Source organism: Apostichopus japonicus, chromosome 10, assembly GCF_037975245.1.
Source record: "Apostichopus japonicus isolate 1M-3 chromosome 10, ASM3797524v1, whole genome shotgun sequence".
In the NCBI taxonomy this organism is placed as follows: domain Eukaryota; kingdom Metazoa; phylum Echinodermata; class Holothuroidea; order Aspidochirotida; family Stichopodidae; genus Apostichopus; species Apostichopus japonicus.
Window position 1 is genome coordinate 16308929 of NC_092570.1, and position 16943 is coordinate 16325871.

General features: G+C 38.7%; 1 protein-coding gene across 4 annotated transcripts in view; it reads right to left on the bottom strand.

Moving 5' to 3' along the window:
- Nucleotides 1-16943, bottom strand: part of LOC139974655 (monocarboxylate transporter 12-like) — a 49088-nt gene that overhangs the window by 16225 nt on the left and 15920 nt on the right. The window lies entirely within an intron of this gene.

Here is a 16943-nt window from a genome sequence, read left to right on the forward strand (position 1 = left end):
TACGCCTGTCACCGGCGACAGAGACCACAAACATACAGTACGCCCTCTATTCAGTCTGAGTACCATGATAACCTGGTGAATGATATAGCGCCTTTATATAACTTTCTATAACCGTTTCCCCCGGATAAAGTACCCAGCGGGAGATTCCACACTGTCACATAGGCACTTACGCTAACGTGTGTCAGTCTGGAAAACTAACAACGTGTATATTTCAGATATCTGTATGAATAATTTGATCAGTAAACATGAAGTGCTGGGGATATATCCAACGCGATAGCACTATTTTCGTGGTTCTTGTTCTCTGTCCGTATTGGTGTAAAGTGTCCACCAAACCGTCCACCCCAGTCCCACCCTCAGCCCCACCCCAAACTCCCGTGGTAAACCAAACTGAGCTATCCTCTTCGTTGGATGTGACCGTTGATTTCGTTTCAGATTCAGCTTCTGTAAGTTGACGTGACAGATCGACTTATCCGAAAATGGGAAATGAAAAATGAACAAAGACTAAAAAAAAAAATAAAAAAAAATAAAAAAATGAAAGAAAATACGATGATTATACGAATTCAGACCTAGAGCAAGTTGTTTATACGATGTTACCCAGGAAGTGTATGCTGTGTATATAGGACACACAATAGGACAGGGGGCACACAAAAGTAATTGAGTCACGTGTTTACCGAGTGGTTAGATGCGTTATTATAACAGGCGCGTATCCAGGATTTTCTAACCCGGGGGGCGCGAATTACCATCTAAGCGGAGCGCCACCATCGGTTGGCGCGGAGCGTACAAGAAAATTTCTGGTTTTGATACCCCCCAGATCACCGGAAATGGCACTTCTCGGGCTTGAAAATGACCAACCAGATGTACACTTTTGCCTGAGAACCAAGTATTTCCCAAAAGTTTTTTCCATCCATAACCTTTTTGAAGATTGTAACCAGTCACACATCATGTTCGACCTCATTGCATGTCCTATGGATCATTGCTTTTGTAGGTGATACTACGTCACGGCCCACAATATCCGAAAGCCCCATTTTTCAAGGTTTTAAGCCCATTATTTGTTGAGAATTTGAAAATTCACATTTCTCGTGAATAAATATCACTTCAAAACATACCCATAATGTTGCACAAAATTCAATCTATGGACAACCAATATAGAAAAACCTCCTTCAACCCCTAATAGACAGGTCAAAATTGCACGAATAGAAGAAAGTATGATGAAGAATGTTGGTCAGGAAATTTTCGAAAATTCAGACACAGTTAATTTATTGGTGTAGAAATATTAAAACCTGTTATAACGGCTATTATAAAACTTGGTTGAAGGAAATGAAAAATAGCAGATATTTCCGATATCAGGTATATCGAAACCGAACACTACACACATAGGCGTAGGTCCCGTAAGAGGCGGGGGCTGCAGCCCCCCCCCCCCCCCGCAACCAATTTTTTCCCATTTTTTTCTGGCACCTGCTGAAAGAAAAATAAATAGCAATGAATAGCATAAAAATGATCTCCTTGGTAATTAAAATAAAGTTCTAAGCTTGGCCGTCATAACTACTGTAAAAGAGTTTTGACTGAAATGGATCTGTATGCTTTTTCTCCATCTACATAAGACATTTCGTTGTTTACATTAGCATCCGGCGGTATACTGTGCAACTTTCACGGACCGTGCGGTACACGATGCCATGCAATGTAATGACCGATGCTTACTTATATGGTATTGGCATCGATTTGTTGAACGCGCGCTTCTTGCGCGAAAAATTTCGGCTTTTTTTCGGGCAAGTCGTTACAGCCCCAAATCCAATTGGGCTCCTACGCCTTTGACTACACACATAGACAGTTTTTTGAGGCTGTTCATCGTGGAACATGCATTTCACTGCCTCACTGATATGATGTTATATCTGCTCTTTGCTTTACAAATTCGAACAGGCGTGTAGCGAGTAATTGCCAAGGGAGGGGCGAAGCCTGTAGGCAAACTATATAGCTAAGCGAAGCGCCACTATGAGTTGGCGCGAAGCGTACAAGAAAAATTTTGGCCGAAAATGCCTCCCGGATCGCTGGAAATGACACTTCCCAGGCCTTGTAAGTTGCATCTAAGCATTGTCTATTTTGAAATTACTAGCGATGTAATAAAGAAAATTTGCTCGGGGGGGGGGGGGGGGGGGGCGGTCGCCCCTTTCACGAAATGCGTCATGTTCCCCGACGATTCGGCCGAGTTCAAGACCAACCACAGTTGGTTCCATATATCACAATTGTACTACAATTTGTACAATTGTTTAAGGCGTCCATACACACACACGCGTTATGATAGACCATATATAGTATTTATATAGATACATTAGTGAGAGAGGGAAAATGGAAACGTCAAAAATGGAGTTGTCGGTGTAAGGGGTAGGGTGAGGCGCACACCCCCTCCGTAATCCTTGATCTGTCACTGGCTACCCTGTGTATATAATAGGGATCAGCGCTTAAACTATGACTATTCCTCTTTCTCTTCCCGAGGTCTTGGCTCTCTTCTACTCCCTCCTTTTCTTCTTTTTCTCTCTTTTTTCTTTTTCTTTTCCCTTCCTTTCTCTCCTCCTTTTCTTTTTTTCCCCCTCCTTTTCCCTTTTTTCTTCTCTTTTTTTCTCTCCTCTTTTCCTTACCCGGGGGGCGCGCGCCCCCAACGCCCCCCCTGGATACGCACCTGATATATAGTATATATATAGATCATTAGTGAGAAGAGGAAAATGGAAACGTCAAAAAATGGAGTTGTCGGTGTAAGGGGTAGGGTGAGTCACACCTTTACGAAATCATTGATCCGTCACTGGCTACCCGCTGTAATGTCACTGTTCCTCTTTCTCTTCCCGGTGTCTTCGCGTTTTTCTTTTACTCCCTCCTTTTCTCCTTTTTTTCTCTTTCTTCTTTTTCTTTTCTCTTCCTTCCTCTCCTCCTCTTCTTTTTTCCCCTCTTTTTTCCTTTTTTCTTTTTTTTTTCTCTCCTCTTTTTCTTACCCGGGGGGCGCGCGCCCCCAACGCCCCCCCCCCTGGATACGCACCTGTATAATACTACAAGAACACCAATAAGATACAAGTACTGCTTTGAACAAGTTGATATGCATATATTATTCAGGGGGTACTACATTGATTTTTGTCCATCACTATCAGGCAATTCCGACCCATTTTATTTACATTGTTTATCAGCATCTTGAGAGAACAGGATAATTTATCAAGATAACCTGCATTTATCATTATGAATAATTGTCCACTGTAACAGCTGTCGGAGTCCAAACCATGAAGCGTGTTCGATACAGTGTTTGCCAAACGCTGTTATCTTTATGTTCCGATGCCCTTACTACACGTTTAGAATGTGAAAATGGAATTTTCCGTATAGCAGTGAAATGTGCTTTCAATACGGTCTGTCAATAGAGACATATGGAAGCAAGGAGATGTAATTTATATAGCTACACACTCACAGAAATGGCTTTATTCTTCCAAGTAATATTTGCATCAAACATTTCTATTTAAAAATTAATTGTATTGCTATAGGAAAACGCGTTGATGAGTACTTCGATATATATATATATATATATATATATATATATATATATATATATATATATATATATATATATATATATATATATAAGATCCGAATGATTTCGAGTTAGTTAGAATCATGTTTGATCTCTAGAGTAAGGCAAATATGTCACCAAAAACAGAACTAGTATTGTTCGATACAGGTGACAAACGCCTACAGTGGAATTACGACCTTCCTTACCGGTTTCGAACGTCTGGACATACAATCAGCGTCCATAGCCTAGTGGTTAGGGTGTCCGCATATAAAGCTGGAGGCCCCAGTTATTTTTTAAAATATTTACACTTACATTTTTATTTCTGTCATATGAATACAGAAAATGAAACGCATAATAATCCGTCTGTTTGTTAACGTAATTTTCTGATGCTACTGTACAATAGGGTCATTGTGCCACTGAAAACACGTGTTGCAAACGTTCTGTATTACTAAGTATAAACAGTCCTTATAACGTATTCTAGCTTCAATTCTTACCTTAAGAAGCTGATTTCTCAATTGTTAGAGACAGGGAAGGAAATAGGGAAGGAGTGGGGGATGGGGTGGGGGAGGGGAAGGGAGATGGAGGACAGGATTGTGACCCAAGACCTCCGTGCTTACCTCGTAGTACAAAAATATAGTTTCCTCGCCCACACTGCTCTCATGTGGCGAATTATAGGATCCGATGAATCTGTTGTAAAATCTAGGCGAACATAAACAGTAGCTTTGTCATGGTGAGAGGTGCCTGCGCGGGACCAGAAAAAAATATGTCACTGCCCCCCTTTAGTTTTTTTGGGGGGGGGTCTAGAAAAGTTTCCTTAAGTGTATTGTGAATATGAGAGTACACCCCCCCCCCCACATTATGTTATCGTATTTTGTGCATTTTACTCGCTCTCATGTGTATTCGTAACCATGCTTTTTTACAAGTCTGTGAGGATATGTACAAATTACCCGCGACTCTATAGGTAAGTAACAATATAGACAACATTTCGCGGTGTAGTGGGTAAACAACGAACAACCGATTTATGGCCATTCAGTGTGAACTTTTAAATTAAGCTAGATACCAGCTAGGCCTACATGAATGTGAGTTTCTGTGTAAATTGCATATATCATATAGCTTAATTAAGTTATAAAAGAAGTTAATTCCAAATGAGACTATATAAAATGTTATATAATAGCATAAGGCCCTATGTAACCGCCCACATACAAAGTTGTAATGTCTGTTGATTGGAGGAGTTATGATTCCGGAGGGGGTTAAACCGTATGGTTAACTTATGGCACAGCCAAGGGTTTATGCGGGTGTAACCCTTTGAAAGTGATGTGTTACTCTAATAATTGGTAGCGCTGTATAGAATTAATTAGAGGGTTTACTGTTATTTTATGCCACTGCACATGTCTAGGTTTTTTGTTGCCTGGTAGCCATCTTTACTCGTGCAGCCTTGTTAGCCTTGCTGTCCTCTGTAAGGCATAATTTATTTAGTACCATTTGTCAGCTGGTGTTTTGTGGGTTTATCGTGAGACCTTCTGTAACAGATTACTTGGCAGCTCTCCAGGTATGGTTTTCCCTTTTGTTTTAAGTTAATTATGATAATAAAGTATTCACATCGAGTCCATGCGATGTGCTGTGTTTGTTAGTGTATCGTAGCGTACGTATCCTGTTGTGTGTAGTGCCCAGCGGAGTGTCAGCATTATTCGCTGATATAACTGAACCTTTGATTAGTTGGTGAAAGACTTAATTGTTTACGGTGACCGTTGTTGAATAAAGTTTACTGTGCGATAGATTATGTGTAGAATGTGGGGTTTTCTAAGATAAATAGGCTGTTTTGGCCTATAAGGCGATATAATTGTGTTGTGGGAGCCCTACTATACTGGATGTTAGTATTAATAGCTAGGGTTGTTAGGCTTAGCAATATGCCCATGAGTACAGAGACCTGAGCTTTGTGTTATATCCAAGTGGGGGCATTGTTGCAGAATACTGGTGATCCTAGTTTGTACACAAACGGGTATACTATTGTGATAAGGGGATTAGTACTGATTGAGAAAGGGTTATCTCATGTTTTACCGTGGAGTTTATACACCCTTGCAAGAAGTTCAATGTTGTATTATTTTAATATATTGATTTGGTCAGATTTAAAGTGTTTGGCAACAGTAGTTGAGCATATTGAAATATTTTAGATGTCATCGTAGTGGTAATGTTTTATTACTGTTTGGTAACCTTCTCTCCAGACTGGTGTTGAGGACCGGTGCTCCATTCTTTGAGGGTCGCAGGAACTTCGCCTGAGCCTGTGATGTCAGCAAACTGATCAGTTAACGCGCGATATTAATTAATGGGAAATTTGTATAGTCTAGCTGGGGATAAGTGCATGCAACGGGGGGTGTATTAATCTAGAAGGGGGTTTATCTAACTACTGTGGGATAGCATTCATTGTTATTATATTAAGCAGTACAGTATTAAGTATTTAAGTGTATTAATCTAGAAAAGGGTTTATCTCACTACTGTGGGATAGCATTAATTGTTACTTTATTAAGCATTATCGTTTTAAGCATTTAAGTGTATACCACACCGTATTCAAACGGGGGAATTGCTCTCTCCCGTCTCAATAGTCGATTACCCTGACCGTATTAAATTCAGTACGTGTTAGGACAATTAAATAACTTGGGTTGTGTGTCTTTATTTCTTCTGCGTTAGGGGCTATTACTCTAGCCTAAATAGAGGGCGGACGAACCACGGGTTACACGGGCATAAAAAGCATAACTCTTTTTTAGCTTATGATGTAAAACAAAAATATATAAATATGATAATATCATAAATATAATATGTATAATAAATCTTTATATATATATAAATATATATATATATATATATATATATATATATATATATATAATATGTATAATAAATCTTTATATATATATATAAATATATGTATAAATATATATATATATATATATGTATATGTATATATATATATATAATATGTATAATAAATCTTTATATATATATATAAATATATGTATAAATATATATATATATATATGTATATGTATATATATATATATATATATATATATATATATATATATATATATATATATATATATATATATATATATATATATATATATATATATTTACCAAACTTGACGGTTGTAGGAACTTTGTTTTCTTCAAGGAGGGGTGCATTGGAGTGAATGGGTGACTGTATAAGGAAGGAACATTTAGAATAATACAACTTTAATTCACCGATTCAGCGTGTGTGTTTGGGCGGGGGGGGGGGTGGGGAAGTTACCCTTGAGGCAAATTTCATACGATTTTTGTATACTTCCCAAATTGTGTCCATCCCAAACTGTTTGCCAACCCACACTCCCCGCCCCCACATTCTGGCATTTCTGGTGACGCCACTGGTCGTGGCTGATGTTATCGAATGTGAATTTGTTCGTTTTTTCCCGTTGCCTGTATAAGTTTCGCGGTGAAGGAACTCCATTACAGTTTTCGTTTATATGGATATATGTTTTCCAAGAGCAAACACAATGAGCCACGCTATAATCAAGGCCTTCCAGTAACAAAAGGTACTGGTATCCCCGTCTGCTGTTCGAAAAAGGGTCACTGCACAACGAACGGCTGAGTGGCGTGAACGTTAAGTGCACTCCGAACGTGTAAACTAAACGCGATGGGAGATGTATTATGCGATACCTTGGATCAGCGTTCCCTTTTTCATAATCTGATTTGGGCTAATATGAAGGTATCGTAGGCCTATACGTAAAATAGAATCCATGTCTATCTGTATATTACCGTCATGAAGCCAACGAACAACCAAGCGGCGTCGAAAAACTTTTCCATAATTTGAATCACTTTAAAAACACGCGTGCATGGGTTTGTATGATATCGTTTTAATTATGATGACCAGCTGGGAAGTATTCTAGCATATTACGCAGCTCTTGTAGTATTTGTTTAATTTTTTAATTTTTTTTTTATGATTCTCCCATATCTCTATTCAATATGAAATTCACAAACCTTGATTAATCAAACATTTCATTTGATACACTTGTCAGGAGGACACACAACCGCGTGCCGCCATCTTTAAAAAAGTTATCTTTCCGTTGTTTGCAAGTGAAGTTTTTCTCTTGTCGCTACAAAATGCAGACAGTAATGAAAGGTGATACCTTAATTGTTATCTTTAGCTGGACCTGAGATGTCCATCGCTGTATCGGTTGTACAATGTGCTGTGGGTATCGACCGCAGCTGTATGTACTGACTGTACACTAGTGCTTAATCATGGAGTTGAACTCCCTGGTTTAATTACCGACGTAGCAAGCTGTGTGTGTATTTTCTGGGATCGATGGTGGTATCTTACACTTCTGTTACACCTCATTCGAAACTAGGTCAGATTACCGGCATTAGACGTTTCTTTTCTGGCGAGTCTTCACACCCTTTAAAGTAGCAAACTTAATTCAACTTTATAACAATGATCATTTAGGGTTAGGTTTTGCTTGTTTGTAATATGTTGAAAATTCCTTGGAATCATTCAGTGTAATAGGGAGGGGGTGGTGTTTATACTTATATCAGTAAACCGCAACCATGCATGCGTGGCGTTACTGAGAAGATTAACGTGAGCCGTTCATAGGCAGATCGACACATTACGTCACTCGTAAAAAATCAATCAAGTCTGCACCATTCATAATGGTTGTAAGCACATCTGCGCATGATATAACGTAGGTGTTGTAAACATCAGTGCTGGTCCCAAATTCTAGCTTGCTGAAAAGTCGACAAAATGCACGCCTTAGATGGCCTGGAGTCACCTAATTATGTCCAGGCATGGAGGCGTCCGTCCAATTAGACAATTGATTAATCTCAGTGAAGCGAAATGTTTTCGACGGTGGCAGTAAAATGCCTTTGAAGTTTGGAGCACGTGACCATAATTCAAATTGCTAGCACATTTGGGATGGGAACCGGGTGGGAGAGGGGGGGGGGAGATGGATTAATATTTACTATGAATTATCAGAAAGATATAATATACATAATAGCGGCGAGCATTTTACTACCAACGTGATCAACAGATTAGTAGTGTGTTTACAAAGAACCGGGTTATACACGTATATCAAAACCCTGGCGGTATTTTGTTACTGATAACATACAAATCATTGTCAATGCGAATCAAAGTTCCCAGCTTGACTGAGTTCGGTAACAAACAAAGATAAGTGTATACGTAACGGCTCAAAACTAAAACGCAAAAATCCCTGCCAACATTTATCTTTTTTTGGACTGGTATATACTCTTATGCAATTAACAACAAATATTGCAAAACTCTTTTTAGCCTGCACGTTTTCATGTGATATATATGTTGTTTACTCTTTATTATTATACAAGGTTGACTTGCAAATTGATTGATAAACTCCAACAGTCTGTTTCATCTTTGTAGGGCTGTCTGATAGAGTTGAATGAATTGAGGTCTCTAAAAATTGTATCCCTATAATGATCGTTTCCCGCCCACACCCTACATTCTCCGTTCCCCTTTTCTGGAAAGATAGAACATTGAAAAACGAGCAAGGGAATTCCAAGCCTGTTCGGCAAGCTTTAGCATCAGTGCGGCCAAATGTTATGATACTGAAAACTCACCATGAGACTTTTCTAAAGTTTCTGATCCCTCGATTTACTTCCAAACATTTAAGGAGCGTGGTTTTCAATAAGACATTAACATTGACTAATGTAACATCTTCTGTGTGTCAATATTGATATCCTTTATAAGAGAATGATATCTATAAAACATTCGCTGAAAGTTATATTTGTCTGAGAGTAAGAACTAATGATGAGTGTTTATTCTTCCTTTTTTTGTGTAAAATATAGTGTTCTATTTTTGTTAAAAATATAAACTGGTAGCAAAGCTATAGCGTCAAGTTGTTTGTCGTTAAACTTACAATTAAGACAAACAAACAACAGAGAAAACATTGTCGTCTATGTACCCCCAAACAGACAATATTTTAAGACCGCAACGTACTTTTGTTAAGGCTTATCTAAAGACAAAAGTCTGAAATCTTTGTCCAAAGTATTTGGAGACAGGAACAAAATAGATGTTTCGGTTGTCCCCATTTCTGTTTTGGATAAGGATATATATATATATATAAATATATTTATATATATATATATATGTATATATATATATATATATTTATATAATATATATATATATATAGGCCTATATATATATATATATATATATATATATGTATCATAAATATTATAAAAACGGAACGCTGTTATTGAGTTTCGAAACGGTAAACCGGCTTCGCGTGTGGTGGTAATTCCGCGTGTCAAAGACCTCTGAAAATGGAACAGCTAAATTTAAGTCAGACTTTTCGCCGATAGCGATGTAATTTCGTCGGTGAATTAAACCTTTCGTCTGTATAAATTTTTCGTTCAGTATACCCTCAGACGCCATGGTTGAAACGTTTGGAATGTTCCTCCAAAGTTATAACAAATGCACATACCCTGCACTTTGTCTACTGAGTTGCACTCAAGCGAAGTCTATCCTTGTTTACAATCTGTATGTAGCAGAAATGTCAAGGTACTATATCTTGATAACGGTGTTCAATACTTTAAACACATCACGATAAGAGAAAAATGGCGAAGTCGATAAAAGTAGAATCTATATATGTACACACACACACACACAAACATAGTCTTCATCGTCTCATGTTCCATTGCGTTTCAAATTTGCCCTATTCTGTCACAAGCCACAATGATTCTCATAAAGGAATTAAGTACATAACACGCGTGTACCAGCAATAAGTGTCTATATGTCATTGTCGTAACATACATCTGTTAGCAACAGTGTCTTTATTTCACATAGCACACGTGTACAGCAATATGTCATCGCCGTAACATACATCTGTTAGCAACAATGTGTCTTTATTTCAAATAACATACGTGTATCAGCAATAATTATATACCATTATCTGTGCTAAAATACATGTTTTTTAATCGTTAATTGTCATAAGAAACGTGTGCCAAAAACTGTTGATTTATTTTCCACTGTCATAACGTACAAACATCAGCAATAAGTGTTTATCGATAACTGTCTTAAAACAGTCAGTACATACTCCGGCATTAAGCGTTAACATTTCTCTGTCGTAATATTCCTTGTGTAAGCATAATAAGTGTGTACATTCCATTTCCATATCATTGTATGTGTCATTTAGGAGTGTGTCAGCAATGTGTATATAGTATATTTATAGTAATTGTTGACGAGAAGTATTCATATTTAACTGCAGTCGCATTAGAAGTGTTCATATTTGGCTTAGATACAACGTCAGCCGGAAAGTTCATCTTCACTACTGCCGCAACAGTTATACGTATACTATCAGCTTTAAATGTGAATATTTTACAGAATAAGATATAGCTTGTTTTAGTGAATTGTAAAATGGTGTAAAGGTGAAGTTTGTGAGATATCAAAATATATTCTAATTATATCGTACGTGTATGTGTGTTTCATTGTCGAGAATATCGAATTGTAAAGTAACCCTTTCAAATATACCGTAGACAGATTTGCTCTGTTGATAAAGGTCTTTAACAGGTTATTCATTCTATTTTAACTATATCAGAAATTCAATTGTCTGCTTAGATTTGCGTTACAAAATTATATTTGTAACGGTTGAAAGATTTCAGAGCTAAATTGTTTTTGGCAGCCATTGTCATATTCTCCTGTCCCATTGTTGATTACTGAACAATCGAAGAGATGAAACACACCCACACAGACACACGCACATACAATGTACAAATGGAAGTACATGTGATGTGAACATTTGGGAAATCGAGACACTTTTTATAGACCATTTTTATAATCTAACAGCAGTGTATGGAAATTTGTGGAAAATTTGGGTAAAAACGTTTGTTGAGAAGTTACAAATGACAAAAAGTTTGGACGCTTTGTTGCTAAAAACTTACATGGTCATGTTACGGAGAACTGTCGATGCCCATAGCGGCCATTGTCTAAACCAGGGGTTCCCTAACTGGGGTGCATGAACCCCCAGGGGGTGCGTGAGTCCATCCCAGGGGGTTCGTGAGACGTTTTTTAAAGTCAAAATTAGAGTACTTTTTGTTGAACTAAAATCTGATATATCATATAATTTAGTAATGCACAAAATTCGTACCTATCGATTAACTCCACAATATTACACTATGAACTCAATCTTTTACGAAGCACTCTTATGCGTATTATAGTATAATAATGACTCAGATCTTGTCTCGAAAAGTTGGGGGTTCGTGGATAACTCTGACATCTACAGGGGGTTCGCGGGGGGGGGGGAGTTAAAATTAGGGAAACCCTGGTCTAAGCCATACAGCGCGGCGTAACTTATAAATAGTCAGCGAGTGAGAACTTCCAGAAAATCTTATAGAACTATTTTAATTTGTCTACGTAGCAATGAGTCAATGAGGTATTTGCAGCCATAGAGTACGGCATGCTACCCCGATAAGAAGTCGGTATTTGACGTCACAGTCAAAAGTCGAGGGAAACGATTTACATATATGCATTGGAAATTGTTTGCAGTATCACAATTTGTTTTCACCTCAAACAAGATGGCGCATAATATGCATTGTTCATGATGTTAATACCGACTTTTAGTTTGTCTACGATTGAACAATTTAAACGTGGAGCGCGTGGCCTTGTATATTATCGTATATATGCTATTCGTTCTTCACTGCATGTTTGGTGTGTTCATACATAATTGAGTTTGTCCTATATGAAACATTTACGTAAAATGTCTTTTATACAACCCCATTAAACTTCCAAGTATTCCCAAATACTTTAATTAACGTAAGCACAGACAAATAAAACGCAAATAAAAAAATAAAATAAAAACACATGTGCCAGTCTCTTTTATCTTAATGGTGAGACAGACTATATTGTTTTTCAAAAGCGCAATCGATTGTGAAGCAGACGTGATTTCCTAAACTGCATACCGTACGATAACAACGCAATTCGTAGACAGTTATGTTCAAGTTAATGGCGCCTTTTTTTCATGCTGTATTGTCTGATAACTATACGTTGCTTAGCAAATTCCAAATATCCTAGGGGCATGAACTTTTATGGACGGGATGTAAGCGGGTATTTTTTTTAAGAGTGAGGGGTGTTGGGTTCGTTGACAACGTCTCATGTGAAGGGGTGGTGATGGGGGAGGCATGCGTTTCGGGTCATCCCCAGGAGAACATTTAAAGAGCAGAAGTCAAATGGTTCAATATATTCTGGGCCATATTTAGATTAAAAATTAGGTCCATATTTAGATCTAAACGGAGGGCAGTGTGCTATAAATACTTTTGAGGGACAAAAATAGATAAATAAAAAGGAATACTGGATATCAACTTTCGCGGTCAAGTATAACATGACTAATATACCAGGGTTACACAAAGGGCTATGTGTTCATCAGAATCCCCCGGATTTCATTCTGGGTAGGGTGGGAGGGGCGGTGCATGGTTAAAAGACCATGGCTATCACCAACCGCCGCAAAACAGCCTTTGACATTTCCTCTTGTCGAACCCATCTTATAAACCATTCCTGTTATCAATTATATCCGGTTTTCTTTGATGGCGAATGACGGTCAGAGCAGCGTGTTATTTAAAAATTCCCTGGCCATAATTATACTTGACCGACAAGTGATCATTGTCGGGTTTCAATTGCTTTCCAAGTTGCCTCAAATATGATTTAAGCGAATAGGCGTGACCCCGTTAACCTATGACGTCGATGGTCTGACGATAGTCTGATGATGGTCTGATGATGGTCCGACGATGGTCTGATGATGGTCCGACGATGGTTCGACAATGGTTTGACGATGGTCTGACGATGGTCCGACGATGGATCGACGATGGTCTGATGATGGTCTGATGATGGTCCGACGATGGTCTGATGATGGTCCGACGATGGTCTGATGATGGTCCGACGATGGTCCGACGATGGTCTGACGATGGCCTGACGATGGTCCGACGATGGTCTGATGATGGTCTGACGATGGTCTGATGATGGTCCGACGATGGTCCGACGATGGTCCGACGATGGTTGGACGATGGTCTAACAATGGTCCGACGATGGTTCGACGATGGTCTGATGATGATCTGATTATGGTCCGACGATGGTCTGATGATGGTCCGACGATGGTCTGATGATGGTCCGACGATGGTCCGACGATGGTCTGACGATGGCCTGACGATGGTCCGACGATGGTCTGATGATGGTCCGACGATGGTCTGATGATGGTCTGACGATGGTCTGATGATGGTCCGACGATGGTCTGATGATGGTCCGACGATGGTCTGACGATGGTCTGACGATGGTTTGACGATGGTTGGACGATGGTCTAACAATGGTCCGACGATGGTTCGACGATGGTCTGATGATGATCTGATTATGGTCCGACGATGGTCTGATGATGGTCTGACGATGGTCTGACGATGGTCTGACGATGGTTTGACGATGGTCTGACGATGGTCCGACGATGGTCTGACTTTGATGGCTTGTCTGATAAAATTCTGTTTTGATATTTGTTTAGTGGACAGGTTTAATATTTTTAAGTATAATAAAGAACAGAATGAACGTAGTCATTGTCAGTCCTTATCTTACGAAGGCTGGTTGTAATAGCGCACGATCAATGTATGCATTACAAACAAGGCGATGAGCAATACAGACAATTACCAACACAGTCACGACTTATCGAAAATACCAGTATCATGTACTAACTCTCAGTTCTTTCAATTCTTATGAAATAATTTATGATTTGTTCAATGAATAATAATTTAAAAAAAAATCCTCTCCTTGTCACATCTTGCTATACACGGAGATAATCGGTATAGCAATATTCTTATGCACGCAATATTATCAGTCTCGTGGCTTTCAGCATAAAAATAATAAAATAAAATAACAGTGCATGTCTAAATGTGTTCTTGGTTTTTTAATTGATCCGAAAATGAGGTCCTCTTTCTCCTTCATATGTGAATATCATTTGGTCTTCGCATATAGTGTCGAAGCCAGATGATGGGTGGGGGGGGGGTTGCTCCCACAGAAATTTTCCGGGACGAAACGGGGACGGCAAGACGATTGATAAAAGAAACATAAATAGTTATGATGTATATTATACTGGATAGGCTACTTGTTGTTATAACACAGTGTGATCTGCTTCTCAAACAGTTTTCCTTATAATCTATGCATTTCATATACAACGGCACGAGATTCCTCTGAAAGAGTCATATTGGATTCAGTGATTGACACTTTTAGTGAAGCGTTCGTGCGTCATATATGGAATTGTATTGTCGACTTTAATAAAAAACACAAAAATCGTCATTTGAGTCAATATGGAGATATGAGATACCTATTCTCACGTGCTATTATGTACTGGAAAATGTGTATAAGCAGGCCTCTTTTCAGGGTCGTAGCCGAGGGGTGTACGAGGGGTGTAGCTAGACTTCTTTTTTGAAGGGGGACCAAGAAATTGCCCAGGGTAAAGCAGAATCGAGTTTCTAAAGAAAACAAAAACATTCTGACCATCTTTTTGCGCGGGGGGGGGGGGAGACCAGATAAATACGGGGGGGGGGGGTTAGCCCTTATAACACAGACTCGCAGTTACACAGATGTATAGTGAACATAATGGAAACGACAGTTCAACTTTGCACCTTACCGAGAAAAACAATTCTCAAAGGGGAAGGGGAACCTCTCCCCCTTTGAACCCCTCCCCAGAACGGATGTCAGACAAAACAATCGGGGATATGCCACAAAGACTGTCTCTCTTTCGGATTCACGAGGATAGGTTAAAAGTCACTCGGTTCACGCAATCTCTCCCCCCCCCCACATAACCAGCCCCAACCCGGCCGCCAATTTATGTAAATCGATATTCCACAACCATTCATTTCTCACATCATATAATATAAGCGATATCAAATACTTGGCTACACTGATTTATCGAGTGAAGTCCATTTTAGATGCTCATGAATACGGCGGTATCTTATATCTTACATTTCGTAGAGAGGGTAAGAGATACTACGTAAATCAAAGATGATCTAACGTCTATAGCGTGTAAAGTGTGTCTAGACAATAATAAACTGAGCTGTTGGCAGCTATCTCTACAAAACAAAAAGATGAGACTCACTGGTAGTCACGTGATGTAATTTATCCACTCTGATTTTATTTTGTCCGCTTCGTTCCAAGGTTTCCTCTCGATTTCGGTGAAACAAAATTCGCTTTAAGGAAAAAAAAAATCCAGCCCGTGGCAAATCAAATTTGGAATCATCTTAATTTTTGGCGTTCAAAATGTTTTGCGACGATTTATTTTCAAAAAACAGCAGTATAGTCTGCAGGTCTGAAGTACTAAAATTATTCAAACCACTTTCGATTTGATAATAATTGTTTAATCTGTTAGTGGTGTCCTTATACAAATATTTCCTATGATATCCAGTTCTACATCACCTGTAAATCTGAAACTGTTTTTATTACAACCTTCGAGGAAATTTATCTCACTGAGACATTCAGTCATCTTGCGTGTTCCTTAAAAATGTCTGAGAACAATTTCGAGAGTAAAGACCTCCAGGAAAGTACTTTTTGAAAACTTCTAGCAATTATAGCGTGCTATAATTTGGGGCCTATACTGACTATACCTTTCAAGCACTGATAAAAGGTCTGTATATATACACACGGTTCCGCTTTTGTTATGTTAAATGAAACACTATCCAAACTCCATCTTTGGCTTAGAACTTCTTTGAACATCTTAGAACATTTTTGGCTTCTCTGTCTGAGAACAATTTCGAGAGTAAAGACCTTCAGGAAAGTACTTTTTGAAAACTTCTAGCAATTATAGCGTGCTATAATCGGGGGCCTATACTAACTACCTTTAAATCATCGATGAAAGGTCTGTATATGTATACACGCGGTTCGCTTTTGTTTTATGTTAAATGAGACACAAATCCAACTCCATCTTTGGCTTTGGCTTATATGAAAGAGATCGTTGTCATGAACAGCTTCTTCCAAATAAGTAACACAACTTGTGCTCCGTAATTTAAAAAGAGCTCATGCAGTATTTTTTACGACACTTAAGTGACGACGAAATTTGGACCTCGAAGCACGCAGGGGCTCAGCCCTTACGGATAACAACTTCGTCGGGGAGGCTTATATACAATTCTCTATTTTTCGAAACTCAAATTTGGAATTCTTTCAATTTAAAAAGTCATTTCAGACGAGGAAACCGTAGCTTACTCTTGGACGAAAAACAAAAACAACACTGGACATTGCTATGACCCGGCCGGGGATCGAACCCTGAACCTCCCGATTGATAAGTCTCATTGCATCAAATGCCACCGCCTTTATCCACTCGACCACAGCACCGTTTTGGACGATATCGAGTTGAAAACTTTATTCTTGGGTCTTTCGTTT